Source organism: Natator depressus, chromosome 1, assembly GCF_965152275.1.
Source record: "Natator depressus isolate rNatDep1 chromosome 1, rNatDep2.hap1, whole genome shotgun sequence".
NCBI lineage: Eukaryota > Metazoa > Chordata > Testudines > Cheloniidae > Natator > Natator depressus.
This window is the reverse complement of record NC_134234.1, coordinates 332,127,550-332,145,508: the sequence shown is the minus strand read 5'-3', so window position 1 is coordinate 332,145,508 and position 17,959 is coordinate 332,127,550.

Here is a 17,959-nt window from a genome sequence, read left to right as displayed (position 1 = left end):
TGCCTCCTTCCTGCTGCAGCTTCCACAGGTGCTCTCCGATTTTCCACTTTCCATGCTCACCACTTCTGGAAATTTGGGGGTCTCTTTCCTTTCCTTTCCTCCTTCTTTGGCTATGTCTACACTACAAGTGAAGGATGTGAACCCGCTGCTCATATACACGTGCTCACACTAGCTCTCATCAAGCTAGTGGAGGTATAAATAGAGGTGTAGACGTGGTAGCATAGGTCGCAGGAGAGGAGGCCTGATGGTTTATCTGTGCCAGGTGCAAACCCCCCTGAAACCGGCGGGTACGTACTCAGCCCAGCTAAGCTGCTACACTGCTATTGATACTTGCACTAGCTTGATGTGAGCAGAGAATCACTCCCCCCGGCTCGTAATGTCCATTTCGCCTTAGAAAGAGAGATTCACTTACTTCTGAGACCACGTAGTATGAGGGGAAAACCAAACAACCATGTTTTAAGCAGCAACTAGAGAACTCCCTCACCAGGAATTTCCTACTGCAACACATTCTGGTCCTCTCTGGTGACTGTGGAGGACCGGGAATTCCATAACCACTCCACAGTCTCTGAAGCTCTTGGTGAGGAAATATATCATGCAATTAGGAAATAAACAAGAGGCTCTACTGACACTGGAATTCTTCCCCATGCTTCTGGTGTGCAGGTGATTGGAAGGTTCTTCTCAGAAACAGAATGCTGGAAGCCATGTAATTTTTTCCCCTCGTGTTCCCTCCTAACTTTGCTCTGCTTCTAGGGCTGTTTTCTCTCAGAGTTTGGGAAGTAAACAAACAAAACCTTTATAAAATGATGATGATGAAGCAAAAAATATCAGCGAATATAAAATAAGCCCTGGAGAATTGCAAAAATTCACCCCACCATGAGGGAGAAGGGCCAGCAGCTCCCCATGTTACCTGCCAGAATCTTAATACTCCCAAAAACTACCCCTGAAGCTTGGGAAGAACAGAACTAGCTCATTCTGTGAGTACAAGCAAGACAGAGCCTTGGGTTTCAGGTCCTGATTCTTGGAATATAAGATGACGGGGCAGTTCTATCCTATGCACCTGCCCAGAAGGCAGCCTGTCCTCAGACCACAGGATGACAGGGCTTGCACCTTCCTAATCTCCCCACTTAGCAAAACCCATCTTCTGCATACAACAGGAAAGGGACAATGTTTTCCCACACACTTTAGGTGGACGGAGTTTTCCTGAAAAAGGCCAACCACTTGCCATGCAGCCAGTCACAGGAAGCCGTGCATTCCAGAATCATATCCCCGGAGCAAAGAAGAGAGGCCAGTCTAGGAGCAGTGTGTTCCATGAAGTAGAGGGAGAAAGAAGGACTGGCTGTCTCCAATCCCAGAACATAGGAGAGTGAATCTGCCATTTCCCATGTAGTGCCAGCTCCTGGTGGACCAGCATCTACATCACAAAAACCCACCACAGTGGCTACTAACCTCATTGGCAGCCCCAGCACATATGCCAAGTCTGAGCAGATAAAGACAGACAAATTACCCTTTTCACCCCTAATGGTGGTGTCTCTAGATCAGAGATACGGCACATTGGCAGCGGTAGTCTCTGCTCCGTGGATATCCAGAGGGGTTCATACTATCAGGCTGGCAAACGCTGCTTACATAAAAAAATTAAAAAGAAAACAAAGTCTTATTCAGGAGTTCATCTGTTGGATAGAGCACTAGACTGGGACTCAAGAGACCTGGTTTCTATCTGCCACTGACATTCTGAGTGACCTTGGGCACATCATTTCACCTCTTCATGCCTCAGTTTCACCTCCGTAAAATGGGGACAATGATACTGAGTCTCCTTTTGTAAATATCTTTGACATCTTCTGATGAAAAAAACGATACAGCAGCTAGGTATTATTATAATTCCTCCTCTGAAGTCCTAATCTATGCAGATCCTACCTTCATTCAATTATCTTTCATAATAAAGAAAATATCTTAATCATCAAATATAATTGCATGGAAAAGCATTTCATGATAGGATATCAAAGTTGGCTACGAAGTATCACTGGCTCTTTAACAAACAGTTTTCCTGCTCATTAATTTCCTTCTCTGAGTGTTTGTGGGTTCTTCATGATAGTAGCAATGGCTATGTTTTTCCACATACAGCCATGAGCTACCAGGTACTTTCTATCAAAATAGCCTTTAATTTCATATTAGGAGAACAATATAAAAATGAAGCAAAAGTGAAGTCTGCATAAGACTGCTTAGAGTGTGTATCTTTGATAACATGCTGCTTCTGTCCTGGATTCAAAACAACAGCTGCCTCCAACACAACAGTTGACTCCTAGAAATTTAAAGGTACAGTGCCCCAAAATAGATGCATTGCTTGTATGCTAATCAAACAATGATTGACATGACATCAGGATATAATTTCATGCAAAAAATACAGGTCTTCACTGTTCAGGTAATAAAAGGTATAAATCAGAAATAATTCAAAATCACATCAATCCCCAGAGAGGTGAATGCTCTTCTTAGTTACATAAAACTAAATCAAAACCTGAGCTCCAAATACCCACCAGATTTTGGGGTGTTCAAAAGCCAAATCCCAGCCTGGTGTTGAATTTTGCACATGGCACTGTGACAGGTTTCCTGAAATAGCATTGAAAAACCTTACTGAATTAAGTGTAAGTATCTTTGGGGTCCATTGTATTAAATGCTAAATGTATGTATTATTGTGGACTGGGATTGTACATAACCTCTCTAGGGGGGTGATATGAGGCCTGGGAGTTCAAAGAACTATGTTGAAAATGTGCCAGGCAAGAATGGAATTTTGAGACAATAAGTGTGAAGTGAATTTCCTGGGGAATACATAAGGCAAGTTTAATGCAAATTCCCCACCTCTTGTTATGCAGAAATCGTGCCTGTTGAAGCTACAGCCTGGTTGGAGGTGTGGGGAGTGACCTCTGGTAAGCTTTTTAACATGTGTGTGGGATCTTTTGTTGTTTTTAATATATTTTCTCTGTAATGCTTCCACCTTAAGAATAAATGTGCTTGCTTAAAAAGGTCTGGGTGGTGACTTGTAACTATTGGCAATTGCACTGTTCAGAGCCTGTGGAGAGAAAGTGAAGTGCAAATGCTGGCCTGTTTAGGCAGAATGGTTTCCTGGGAATATTACAGTGTAAGGCAGGGAACTGTGCACTCTTAAAAACCCCCAGTTGGCAGAGGGAGAGGAGAGACAGAGAGAGAGATGGCTGGGAGCTGGAAACTTTTAAGTGGGTACCATTGGTGGAGTGCCAAGGGGGACTACATATGCAGTTACCCAGAAACTGTGGCAGATACTATCTTTATAAATGTGCGGATTCAAAACCCAAGAGTCAAACAACCCCATACTTTGGAAGGTCTGAATTCTGAAGCGTTAGACCATCTCTCATTACATGATATCTCTTCCTGCTTTAGGAGATTACAAAGAAGGGACTCTCATGTTTATAGTCAATGTCTTCTGCTTTGTACAGAGCAGAGGGGTACCACCTGACTGACAAACCACCAAGCCAGCTCTCCATTCTCCATTTAAAATGAATGTATCTGTAATATTATTCTGCATGTCAACAGTTCAGCCAAATTGATGGATTCTAGTTTAACTAGTTAGCTCTGCCAGGGGTAATATGTTCAATCATGCATTAAATTAAAAATGACACTTGAAAATATGTATATTATGGACCAAACAGCATACAAATCAAGGGAAAGATTTAAAAGGCTGTCTAGTGGAGGATTACCAGTGAATCTCATTACCCAGAATCACACTGAGTACACTCACAAAGCCCTTTGCATTTAGATGCCTTTCCAGTGGCCAAACGACTGCTATCCGTTTGGACAAACATTTCTATTTATTTTTCCATCATAGAAGGGCTTGCTGTTGCCTGAGTTAAAAGATCTGTCAAGCGCTGCATTAGGTTGGACAAACTCTTGCGAAGTCAAGCTGTGTATGCATTCCTAAAAACAATTTAGGCCAGATATCAACTACACGCCCTATCAATTTTGCATTGTTGCATGATCCATCTGGGACACCATCCTTCCCTCGCTACTCCTGCACCACAGCCTGAAAAAGAGCAGTGTCTCTCTGGAACCAGTCACTTCAAGATGATAGCAGATGCAATAATAATGATATAGATGCACTTTACATTTACTATTATGTCTTTCATCCAGAAAGATCCCAGTTTTCTTTACAAACTATGGGTTAGAAACAGCCCTGAGTTATGCCAACTTCTGCCATCATAACGCAGGATCTCCATGTCATATATCCACCTAGCATGCGGTCTCAGTAGTTGTGCACGTTTTCTTCACTTCAGTCTTCTTTTCAGACACTCACCTCTGCCCTTCCCATCGATGGTTTGTTTTTGCAGTGCAGCAGCTGCATAACCACCACCCACATGGGCACAGCCTATGTAAGAGATATTTAGGTTTGGCAGCCAGTCATGCTAAAGAATAGTTTCCATTGCTAAACTACAATCCATTGCTAGGTATTTGTTTAGTTATTCCTTGGAGTGAAAAGACCCCTCCAGTGGCAGGCATTTGAGGATGGTTGTGAGTAAGAAGAGCAATTTGAGTTTGGTGGCAGTTCTGTTGAGGGTGGCTGTGTCTGTGCCTGTCTGTGAAAAGATGGCAATAAAATAACGCGGTACAAGCTGTTCACTCTTCTTGGAGTTGCTGCTAGCTTCATAACTGCACTCTCTTCCCTTATGGGAAAGTCCTAAGGAGGATAAACTCTTTACACATTTTTACTCAAACCGCTATAGGAATTGCCTATTAAATTCCATACATTGGTTTAAAAATTCTATGGAAAGGATATCCGCTAATAAATATGGGCAGTTTTAGGACAAGACCTACTGGTTTCATCCCCATTAAATTCTGTCGGACATTGCCATAACGGTTGCACTGAAGAAAGGGCACCTTAGTAAAAGCAGCTGTTAACTATAATAATCTCACTGATGCCACAAGGAGACATCTGATCCATCTTGTAGCCATTGATCCAAAGGCCAGTGAAGTTAATGGAAAGCCTCCCATTGACTTCAGTGAGTTTAATGATCAAATCCCTAATCCCAAACAGCTGTGGCAGAATGATCACAGCATTCATCTCTAGGGAGAGCAAAGACACTCTTATGCATTAGTAGAAAGAGCTTGTCAAACCAAATCTGAACCTCTGGCCATTATAATTAGCATGAAGCTCAAAAGGTTTGGAAATTCAGTTCAGACAAACAGCCAAAAGTTGGGATTGTTTCTCCAGATCTCTTGGGGTCTACACACTGGAGCCTGAATTACCTTTAATGAGACTACCCCCCATAAGACCAGAAAGTGATGGAACACTTGAAAGGAGAACTCTTGGAGGGGAAAAACAACAAAATAAAGTTAACCATCCATATTCAAACCGCCAAAAAGGTTCAGTTCAGGGTTGGTTTTATTCACACTGGTTCATCCAAATCCTACTAATAATGGATGAAACCAGTAAGTACAACCTAAAGAGAGAGGGGAAGAGTAAGAGAAATGCCTAATTGACCCTGTTCATTTTGAACAATGATTCTTTTCACTCAGAGACAGAGGAATGTTTGCCCAACAGGTGGCTCCCACTATCAATGTTTGGATGATTTCAAATTCACTAGGCTGATTCCCAGATATTCACAGTGCACATCTGCCATGTGGGTGGTTTAGGGACCAATCGTGCAAACACTTGTGCAAGTGTCCTACTGAACTACTCACTGGCGTAATGTTATACATGTGCTTCAGTGCTGGCTGCCACCTTGGCTAACACAAGGAAGAATTAAGCACATGAGCGGCTACAAACTGAGCCAATGCTCCGTAGCTGGGGCTGTAACAGACTCGTACCCTCTGAGGGTCGGGGTGGGCTGGGGGACGACCTGGAGCACACGCCAATGGGTTATGCTTTCCGGACCAGAGGTCTTAAAATGGCTTCCCTAAAATCCGGAGTGACAAATTGAAAAGGAGGGTGGGTCTATTTCACTCCTTTGAGGTCTTTTAATGGGCACTGTAACAGAAGAGACTGAAGTCAGTGGACACTGACCCCTACCATGTGACAGGGCAATAAATGTTTTGAACCCTAACCAATGTCATGTGACTGAGGCCAAGAAATAAAAAAATCACTCTTCCAAGCACTCCTGCATGGCATGTCTTGGTTTACAGCTGCCAAGCTGGGCTTCCCCGAGAACAATGCCTGAGGTAGAAACTAAAGTCTCAGAAATCCTTTACTGGAGTTCTCATGAATCGTTCATACTCATTGGGGTTTATCAGCATGCACCCCAGTCCACATTAATTAAATCCTTTTTTGGCATTTGGGAATTGAGGGTTTGTGTTTGTTTATAAAGGAATAAACTTACTTTACATAACTTACTTTAAGATCTTTACCTGAGTGCTTCTGAGAAAATCGTGCCCAGGAGCCAGTATTGCAAGATATAGTCATAAAGAGAAAAAGAGCACAGGAATCACAACTGAATCCACTCACAAAATTCCTAGTAGCACTGTGCAAACAATTATTAAAGGGGGCAAAAAGGAGAAATAGAAAAATATTTCCTCCCTTACTGATTTTCTTTTAAGTAATAATTCCCCACCTGAATAAAAATCAATCGCCTTCATTACCAGACTAACGCATCTAACTGTAACTATTTCCAGTCTTCAAAATCTATTCATTTACAACATTAACACCTGCAAAAATTAACAGCCTCACAGTTAAGGATATAACTCTACATATATACTCTATAGACATATTATAGTAGACAGAGACAGACAAATCTAAAAGCTCCTCTCACCTAGTTGTGAGTAATTACGACACCTAGTGGTTTAAATGGAGAAAGTCACTAAGTGAAGTAAAAAGAAAAGGAGGACTTGTGGCACCTTAGAGACTAACCAATTTGTTTGAGCATAAGCTTTCGTGAGCTACAGCTCACTTCATCGGATGCATCATCACATTCATCAGATGAGCTGCTACTCTGATAAGTGAAGAAGTGGGTGGTGGGGTGGGAGGTGGACATTGCAAACATGGAAGGAATCGTCACTGGACTTAGAACAAGACAAGTGAGGAGTGAAGGTGGGAGGCAGAAACCACAGTTCTGTTAAGAATTTGAATAAAGATGTTTCATTGAGAGTAACAAGTGTTTATTACTGAGATCAACAGAACTATGACTTTCAACTAAGGCAACTACCTGTCTCTGTATCAAGTCATCATCGAGAATGTTTTTGTGCCATGTTTCAGTATTCATCCTGCAAGGATTGGAGATGGGCAATTTTTTTAAAAACTGGCAAATGTTATTTGAAAATTGTTGTAAAATTAATTTACATTCTTGAACATTAATGGTTTGTTTGTTCATGAAAATCAACTGTCATTTGAAAAAACTGCAAAATTTGTAAATTTTGTTAATTAATTAATATTACTTAATCAGCTCCAGAAAGGCGGATGCACAGTGATAACGTATGTATCATTATGTACTGGGTACAACATTGTACCACAGATAGAATGTTAAGGGGTGCTTCCCCCTAAACATAAGCCGCATCCCATATTTACCAGTTCTCTCAACCATGAGCTCTTTAAATCTCTCACCCTAGTCAATGCTAGGTCTCTGCATACAAGGAAGATGTTGAGATAGGAGACTGATGATTTGAGATGTGGTTTGAGGCTAATGGCTGAAATTACAAGATAACATTAAAAAGGTTTCCAACTGTTACCGGGCAGAGCATTCATGCTGTTTCTTATGACAGATGAAAAAGCTGGATGGGAGAGAACTAAAGGCTACTAGATTTCTTCATTCCAACGGAGAGGAACTGTGGGTATGTGAGTCAGGAATTGGTCCTTGGGCCATTACAACTTTTTTCTTAGCCTTTCCATTCATGTCCATGACTCTTAATTGAGCTGTGATTGAACCCACAAGACTGACTTATGAATAGACATGATCCCTGAATCACACATGTGAACACTAATCTGAGTTAATACTAATAGCACTCGTGGCACTCAGGACAATCAAGCTGCTAGCTCAGTCTCTAAAAGACTTTGCATTCAAGAATGTGAGCCATTATTTACACCATAAGAGATACATAAGGTTTAGACGCACATTCATAATGAGCCAAATCCTGCAAGAAAATTTGCAAGAGTATAGAGTGACTAAAAACTAGAAGATTTGGCCCTAGCACAGGCGAATTTTTCTTAAATATTTATAGATTAAACCTACAGTGGGAGCATGGAGCACAATACACAATACATTTTATGCTAACTATGTAATGATTATCCAGTGGATTCACTCAAAACAATAGTAACTGCATGGTAACACTATTGCTGTTTAATTATTCTATAATAGAGTCATGTCTGTGTAATGGGCAGTGATGTTCCAAATGTATAGTAATTGAATCCGATTAGGGTCCCTTTGTTCTGAGTGGGAGGCAAGTAGCTTGAAAACATGCTTCTCCCTGGTAACTTGAACCACTAATTGTTTGCAGAAATTTCCATTAGGAATTAACCAAACCCAGTGAAAAGCAAGTTGGGAAAATGGAATAATGATTTTTTTTCAGGTGAGTCATGGCCTTCTCTTTTGATTATTTTTCTAATCCAATGAAAATGGTGACACAAACCTTTTCTGGTTTTGACATGCGTGTCCTTGTAATTCAGGTGAGAAGAAGTGTGATACTGTATAAAAAGGAAGGTAACCATATTTACATTATTATCGTCATCACCACTGTTGCACAATTGCAATAAATCTTGTACAAAGTATGGCTTGCAAGGTATAATTGGAAAAGTTATAATCTGCTAATTATTATTATCCTGTTGAAATGTGTATATACAATATCACCATTGGGTATGAAGTTGTGAAAGTTTACTGCATGCTTGTTACTAAACATGCTGTGTTCCTGGGTAACACTCCTAAAGACCGATTTATGTCAAGACTAGCTAGCCATGTGGTGATGGGTCCTTAAGGAGAATCAACTCTTCCAGTAGGCTCCTCCCAAGGATGCCTCAGAGAGCATACAGACTATGGATGCCCATGATTCAGCAGGGTACGTAGAACATGTGATGCATAGCTCAATGTTTGAGCCAGTATTTTTCCGTGCACATGGACTGGGGGTATAAAGTGGAGACTGTGACATCATCTCCTTGCCTCATTCGTGCCCTAAGTCTCTGGGCTGTGATTTCTAACAAGGGGAGCTTTGAACAATGTACTGAGGACTTTCAATCTTTTGGGTGAACCAGAGAGACTTACTGGAAGCTAGCAGATTTAATATCACTGCTATTTTCTGATCTACAGACTCTGAAATCAACTGTAATGTATCTGATTCACTTTAACCATTTAATAACTCTCTTCCTTTATTTATATGTTAATAAACCCTTAGGTTTAGATTACCAAAGGATTGGCTACCAGCATGAGTTTTGGGTGATATCCTGAAGTATATTTTGACCTGGGGTAAATGGCTGGCTCTCTGGAGCTGGAAGAACCTAATATACATGATTTCTGGTTTTAATAATAATTTATCAGAGAAGTCTGGTTTGTCTGGGTGGTGCCTGAGTGGCTAGAAGGCCTGAAGGGGATTGTCTGTGGCTCCATAATAACTAGCACTGTATTTCAGAAGCACATATCTGTTACTGGCTTGGTGAAGCCTTTTGATAGAATACACCACCAGCCTGGGGTATATGCCCTGTATTCTGGCACTCTGACCTGAAATGGGCACTCTCAGCTGTGACCTACTCTAGGAAGCATGATGAGTAGCTTATTCAGAATGTCTCATGTATGTACAAGAAGTTCAGAAGATTACTATAGACATACATTCTGGGCGCACAAGTCCTTGCAAAATGTAACTGAACAAAACGTCTTTCATGCAAGTTTTAATATTCTGTTGTAAATTTCACGAGTTTTAACAGGGTGAAAAGGGCAAGTAAACTTATCTGTCCAAATAAGAGATAGTAATCACAAATAATAATATAAAGTATATTTTCCTGATAGGGCTTTCAAATTCATCTCTCAATGAGAGTACCTAAAGAAATTTTACAAATACTATAATCAGTATTATTCAGCCTTTACTATAAGTTGATTGCTTCATGAGAGGATTAATTTATCAAAATTACAAGGTCCTGTAACAGACCGCAAGGGAAAGTTGCTTCCCTCTGTAGAGATCAGAAATGGTAATAAAAAACTCAGAAGTAGGTACATTTCCAGGTGAGGACAGCATGGCAGACCCATTACATAAATCTTATGGTGGTAGCTCCTAGAAGCTGAGTAAAGTGCTCAAGAAAAGTAGGGACATGCTAGTGTGTAGGTACTAAAACTACCAACTAAAACTAAAACATCAAAACTAAATGTAGAGGTAAAGATCTAGGTCAAAGTCTTAGTGTCAGGATTGGACAGATAGAGCCCGATTGGTGTAGCTCAACTGAAACCAGCTGAGCAGAGGATCTGGGTCGGTGAGGAGAAAAGTCAATGTATCATCTGAGGACTTAATTAAAATTAATATGGGGTATTCATGGGTCATCTCACCTTCTTATTACCATGTCTCTGAGAGCAGAAAAGGCATTTGACAGGATGGAATGGGAAATTTATTGTATAAGGTCCTGTTAACTAGGTTTCAGTCTCTTCTAAATGGGTTTATCCTCCTTCACTAAGCCTGTAGTATGATATAAGGTCATGTGGCAATTCCACATCTATAATTTTGGCTCTGAAACAATGAAGAGGACAAGATTATTATATTAAAGGCCAACTGCATTTCTCATGTAATGGAATAGCGTCAGAGTCCTTTAAACTTGGCAAATATATTAGACACAACGTAGCTGTATTCCAGCACCTGTAACCAGCAGTCAGCTCTATGCATGTCCCTCACTAAGGCTGTGGTGTGATTGTAATTTTTACCACAGTCAGAGCCACTGGAAGTGTTTTCTGGAAACTTATGAAGAAAGGACATTAGGGGTGTCTGTCAAAGCAGACCATTTTTGCCAAACACTCATTGATGTCAATAGGACTACTTACATGCTTAATATTAAACACATGCTTAAGTGCTTTTCTAGATCAGGGCCAGACTGATCAGCCTCTTGCAAGATTGAGCTCTGGTATCTATCAAAATGTTCCTTCAATGGGCTTATCACACCAAAAGTCTTGTGGTGGACTGAACATAGGAATTTTTCCCTCCTATTTATGTCAGTTCAAAATGAGAGCGCCTTTTGGCTGCTCTGATGATGTGCTCCTTACATATCCCTAAAACTGATAGATTGATGCAAGCAGTGTGTTTTGTTTGATAACAGTTTTTTATAGCTGATTGGCAGCTTTGAAAGAGTAATGAGGTTGTTTTGTATTGTTTTATCACATGGTATATCACATACTGTGACACACTGTACCTCAAAGCAGCGCCCTGGAACCCCCATATCCATCCCTGTTGTACGATTATGATATATTTCCTACAAATCATGTCATTTAAGATATCATATGAAAGATCATGATCTGCTGAAACCCATTGTTCTATCCAAATATGTATATCAACAGTGTGTATGAAGTTATGAGATTTTGCTGTATGGTTGCTAGTGACATACAAAGACCCCTGCCCAGGAGGGTGTTCAACAACCATTAATCAGAAGGGGAGTTGTAATCAAGGGATTTATAATTCAATAAGGGCTGCCCAACTCTATGACTCAGTTGCACAAGACCCGCCAGAGGGGTTGCTCAACCCAGTGACTCAGCAAAGCCCACCAGGACATGTCTGGGCAAGTGTCTTCTAGGCACATGGACAAAGGATACAAAATAGGGAACAGTGGCCACATGCTTTTGCCTTTCTACTCCCCCACCTATACGGGAAGCAGTAAGAACACTGAGAAGACAAAAACTTCAGCTGAGGAGACTGGTTCAGGTTTAAGAGGGAAGCCTGTGTCTTATGAACTGTAACATCCAGCGGGATGAGAAAATTGCTTGATCTAAATACTGCTGAGTGTAATAAGATTTAGATTTGTGTGTTTCTCCTTCATTTTCTTTGGTAACTATCCCTGATATTTTATGCCTACCACTTATAATCACTTAAAATCTATCTTTCTGTAGTTAATAAATCTGTTTTATACGTTACTTAAACAGTGCATTTTGGTTGAAGTGCTTGGGAAATCTCAGCTCAGTTTACAAAAGCTGGCGCATGACCTCTCCACATCGAGGAAGGGGTGGACCGGGTAATAAACATACACTGGTCAGGCTTCTGACCAGGGCAAAATGGAACAGCTCTGGGGTGTAAGGCTGGGGAGCTGGAGGGAATTGGGCGACGCCTTTCTCTGGGTGATTCATGAGTGGCTTTGGGAGCATTCATGCAATCTAGCTGGAAGTGGTTGTGCTGAGTGATAGCCGTGCCTGGAGGGGGTTGCTATTTGTCACTAGCAAAGCAATATGAGAGACAGCCCAGGCTGAAGAGTTAAGGGGGCAGAGTGGTACCCCAGTTCCAGGTTGCATCCAGGGATCCTGTCACACATACCATGTATAGTATTGTTTTATCACATAGTTTTATCACATACTAGGCAAAGGATACCTTTCACATGCTTAATTTTAAGTGCATTCTAAAGTGCTTTGCTGAATCAGGGCCTTAGAGAATCTGAACTACTTTCACAACCTCTCAGGTGAAAGGGTGTGAAAGTAGTTCAGGGTTGAAATACATTGGCAGCACCATGTTGGGGTGAGCTTACATAGTCACTGACAATCCTGTACCTATTCTGTAGATAAAAAGAGGACTTCAGACATGTGTGAGTGCAAATGAGTCCCTTTCTCAAACCCTATTTTTTAAAGACGTTTAAATGTGACTAGTCATTCACTGCCTGTAGCTTAAATAAAAATGGGCTTTATTTTTTTTCTAACCTTAAAACACAGTCCTTTAATTTCTAAACCCTTAAATGGTAAATTACACTGGGGATTTGGATAGGGGCCACCTGATCCAGAAGATAAGGAAGGATCTGAAATTGGCACAGTTGGCACTTCCTGCACAGTTTGTAGAGTCTGCTTTATTGTCAAGCTGAGTGCCATGTGAACTCAATAAACCTTGCACCTATTGATCAAGCTGGAAAGGAAATTAATACAGAGATAGTTTGTTTTTGCAATATGATAGGTATGTCTGTACACCATCACCCGACAGCCTCGCTCTCTTCTTCTTTTTCTTTCTTTTTTTTTTTTTTTGGCTTAGATATAATGCAACTGTCTGAAGTCAGGATACATAACAAAATCAGAGGTGAGCTTCAAGAAACTTCAGAGCTTTGATGGTTACTTGGGGGTGAGCAACGCATCCAAGAAGTTACATCCTTCATTCTTTTGCCCAAAATGGCAATATTCACGCATTATAGCTCGCACTACAAGAAATACTGCAGATACAGGTTATTTGCTCAGTCAATGCTGATGAGAATCCCCAAAGTGCCCGAATACCCGCAGAGATGTTAACTGTCCAATTCCTTGCTGTTTGCAGGGAAGCCCCTACGTAGGCAGTCCTCTAACTAAAATCAGTGGAAGGGGACAGCACCATGGCATTACTCACAGTTACACTCTGAAACCAGTTACTTTAAGAATGGATGTACTCAGTGCCAGCCAATCATGATATGGCACTGTCAGGAGAGCCCCAATATCCTGGGCGATACTTTCAAGTTGTTCCATCTGGGAAAATGGCAGAACACCACTGTATGGAGTACAGCAGGCTCACTTATATCGATGGCTTCTCAGATGATGCTCTCCCTGTGGTTGTTTCCTAATGCCCCACCTGAGGCCTACCTCCTGATTCATATCAAGGAGTCTGAGTTAGAGAACAATCTATTTAGACAGATGTAAAAGAGAAACATTTTGTTTCAGCTCCATATCTTTAAAATCTCTATATATTTTTTGGTTTTGTTTTATGTTTTGCAAATCAATCTGTGCATGTTTTGATTCTATATTCCTAGCCTTAAGCCAGAAGAATTTGTATTTTGTTAATTTCATGTTTGTATTATTCATGGTGTTTAAATTAGTAGATTTTAGCAGACGGCCAATCCTGCAAACATTTACATGCGTGATTAATTTTATTCCCGTAAACAGTCCAAGTGAAATCAAAGTTACTCAGGTGTGCACATGTTGACAAGGCTGATCTATTTTGTTAGTTTCAGTTTTCTATTATGAATAGTATATACGTTATAATAAGGTTGCCGTGCAATTTTTATATATTATTATACTTCTCCAATAATCCAGCACTGGACATGTCAAGGAAGATCCTACATAACAACCAAGTTAGGGGTGCTTTTTGCAAAAACCTTACCACTGAGCATTAATGAATTATGAATTTTACAGTCCTGGTAGATCTGTAGACTGATTTGAGAAGTGAGTGAGGAGCAGCTTCTTTGGAGTTGCATGGCAGGATGAAAGCATTAAAAAACATTCAGATGGCCTGCTGAGTATATATTGTTGCTCCTCTGCATCTCTCCATCTAGTCATGAATAAGGCTACATTTTACTCATGGGTATTTTTAGTAAAAGTCATGGACAGGCCTGGGACCTGTCCATGACTTGTACTGTATACCCCGATTAAATATTGGTGTGGGGCGCAGCCCAGGGGTGCCACAGGTGCTCGGGGGGTATCCCGGGGGGCACAGTGGGTGTTCAATGGGGGCGGCCCAGGGGGCACTGCAGGTGCTGGGGGGCATCCCCAGGGTGCCACGAGTGCTTGCGGGGGGGCAGGCGGTGTTCTGTGGACTGGGACCTCTGCTGTTGTTGGGGAGGGGGGCAGGGTTGGCAGGGCTCGCAGGCTCCCTACCTGCCTCCGTGCCTCCCTGGAAGTGGCGACATTCTTCAGCTCCCAGGCAGAGGCGCGGCCAGGCAGTTCTCCTCCCTGAGCTCTGGCTCCACAGCTCCCATTGGCTGGGAACCATGGCCAGTGGGAGCTCTGGGGGTGGTGCCTGCAGGAGGAGGCAGCACGCAAACCCCCCTGTCCATGCCTCCGCCTAGAAGCTGTGGGATGTTGCCGCTTCCAGGGAGCCCCTGCCAGGTAAGCGCCGTCCAGAGCTCTCACCCCTTTCCGCGCCCCAACCCCCTCCCACATCCAAACTCCTGCTGCTGCTGGAGGAGGGGGGTGCGGTGGCCCGAGACTGCCCCAGTAGTAGCCTGTGTGGCTGGCCCGTGGGCTGCCTGAGCAGCTCTGGCAGCCTCCGGGCCAGCTACACCAGCCACTGCAGAAGTCATGGAGGTCCCAGAAAGTCACAGACTCCATGACTAACATGACAAACTCGCAGCCTTAGTCATGAACTATCATCAAGTTACTTTAGTAACCTCATAAGGTATTAAGCTGGTGTCAAGGTTCCTTCCCCGCTCTGAACTCTAGGGTACAGATGTGAGGACCTGCATGAAAGACCCCCTAAGCTTATTCTTACCAGCTTAGGTTAAAACTTCCCCAAGGTACAAACTTTTACCTTTTGTCCTTGGACCTTATGCTGCCACCACCAAGCGTGTTAAACAAAGAACAGAGAAAGAGCCCACTTGGAGACGTCTTCCCCCCCAAATATCCCCCCAAGCCCTACATCCCCTTTCCTGGGGAAGGCTTGATAAAAATCCTCACCAGTTTGCATAGGTGAACACAGACCCCAACCCTTGGATCTTAAGAACAATGAAAAAGCAATCAGGTTCTTAAAAGAGAATTTTAATTAAAGAAAAAGTAAAAGAAAAACTTCTGTAAAATCAGGATGGTAACTACCTTACAGAGTAGTCAGATTCAAAACATAGAGAATCCCTCTAGGCAAAACCTTAAGTTACAAAAAGACACAAAAACAGGAATATACATTCCATTCAGCAGAACTTATTTTATCAGCCATTTAAACAAAACAGAATCTGACGCATATCTAACTAGATTGCTTATTAGCCCTTTACAGGAGTTCTGACCTGCATTCCTGCTCTGGTCCCACCAAAAGCATCACACACACAGACAGACCCTTTGTCCTCCCCCCCCTTCCAGCTTTGAAAGTAACTTGTCTCCTCATTGGTCATTTTGGTCAGGTGCAGCGAGTTTCTCCTAGCTTCTTAGCCCTTTAAAGGTGAAAGGGTTTTGCCTCTGGTCAGGAGGGATTTTATAGTTCTGTATACAGAAAGGTGGTTACCCTTCCCTTTATATTTATGACAGCTGGGAAGGACACTGAATACCACTGGGCAGAAAAATCCAAAAGCTCTACACATATTTTTGGGACTTTATGTTGATAACCCAGCTGCAAACAATTTTTTATAATATATTAGTCTACAATACCTTCATTTCTGGATGCTATCAGACACCCCAAAAATAATAGTGAAAAATGCAATAAAAAGCAGCTATTGCACCAGTACTACTTTTATGTTTTGTTGTGTCTTGACTTTTGCGAGCATGCATTTAAAGTTGTGAAAGAGACAAGGTGAGTCCAATATCTTTTATTGCACCAACATCTGTTGATAAGAGAGACAAGCTTTCAAGCTACACAGCTCTCATCTTCTGGACCTACTGCAATAGGTGCTTCCGGACCTGAAGAAGAGTGCTGTGTAGCTTGAAAGCTTCCCTCTTCCAGTAACAGAAGGTTGTCCAGTCAAAGATATTACCTCACCCACCTTGTCTCTCTAATATCTTGGGACCAACATGGCTACAACACGGCCAACAATGGTTTAAAGCTGTGAAATACTATGTGCTAGACAGAGCTGGTAGTAGGTACACCCAATCAAGGATGAGCACGTCGGGCACCATCCAAGGGGAAGTACTACAAGGAAGGAATTCTGACTCAGAGGCACAATTCCTTCCATGCTCCCCTTTTGCTGTATAGAGAAAGAGCTCTTGAAAGTGCACAGTTTATGTCTACCCCAAGGATCTGCCCAATCCCAGTTCCTCTCCACCACCTTCTTGCCATGGGGAGAACCTGGTGGAAGCATTTTACACTCACTTTACAGAGGACTACACCAGGGTTACCCCCAGTGGGTATTTGACTGGTCTGGCTGTTTTTTTAATGGATTTGCCAGTTGCCAGAAAAATAATTCAATCTACTGGGGGGTTTTTTCATGTGGGTCTAAAGACTGGCGTCATCACAATACACTGGGATATCAAATGTTAAAAGTTTGCGTCCAGCTAAAGATGCTATGACGTTACCGTTAAAAATAAGAAATTGCTGAAAAAGGCACAATCAAAAGGCAAACACAAATTCAAGAAATGGATGTTATTAAGGTATAAAATTCCAAAACGTTCACATTCAAGCATATAGTTAAAATGTAGACCCAATGCAGTTTGGGAAAAAATAATCTCAGTGAAGACGGACACAAACAAAGCAGCTTGGAGAAACACGACCGTGGTAAGAAAATGAGGTTATCAATCTTATCTATGTGTGTTCTCTCTCTAGGTACTATATGTGACTGTTGAAGGGGGAGAGTTGCGGAGTTGCCTTGTGATTCAGGTTGTGGCTCGCTTGGCTTGTGGGGGAAGTTCTGAGTTTTTGGTTTTTTGCATTTCTAGACTCTAGACTCTACAAAGTGAAGGATCTAGGCCTGAATCATTCTGTGATGGTCATTCCTAGTCACATCATTTGTTTCAAACTTTAATATTTTCTGAACAGCTTTTCATGGCTCCAGAAGGACACATCTGCATGACCTTAATAGGCTGTCCCTGTTTCTCTAATGTTGGCTGGTGACAATGAGAGTTGAATGTCTGAATCATGGACAAGGCCCTAATTCCACTTCTAATTACTATTGTCAGGCAGACAGCAGCCCTGATTCACCTCACACGCCAGTGTATCTCATTCAGCGTGGTTATTCCTGATGTAAGAAAGGAGGGGATGAGGCCCAGTGATTTGATTACCTATAAACCTTTGCTAGACAGTGAACTACCAATTCATTCCTTTGAGAATAGTGGATGCCTGACTGTGCCTTGTTTTTCAAATCCCGATGTCTCAGAACACAAAGCTCCCATTAGCTTCAATTGTATTCTGGATGAAATCACATTTGGGAGCAATGCATGTATTATATCACGTACAGCATGCCACAGAGACACATCCTTTACTA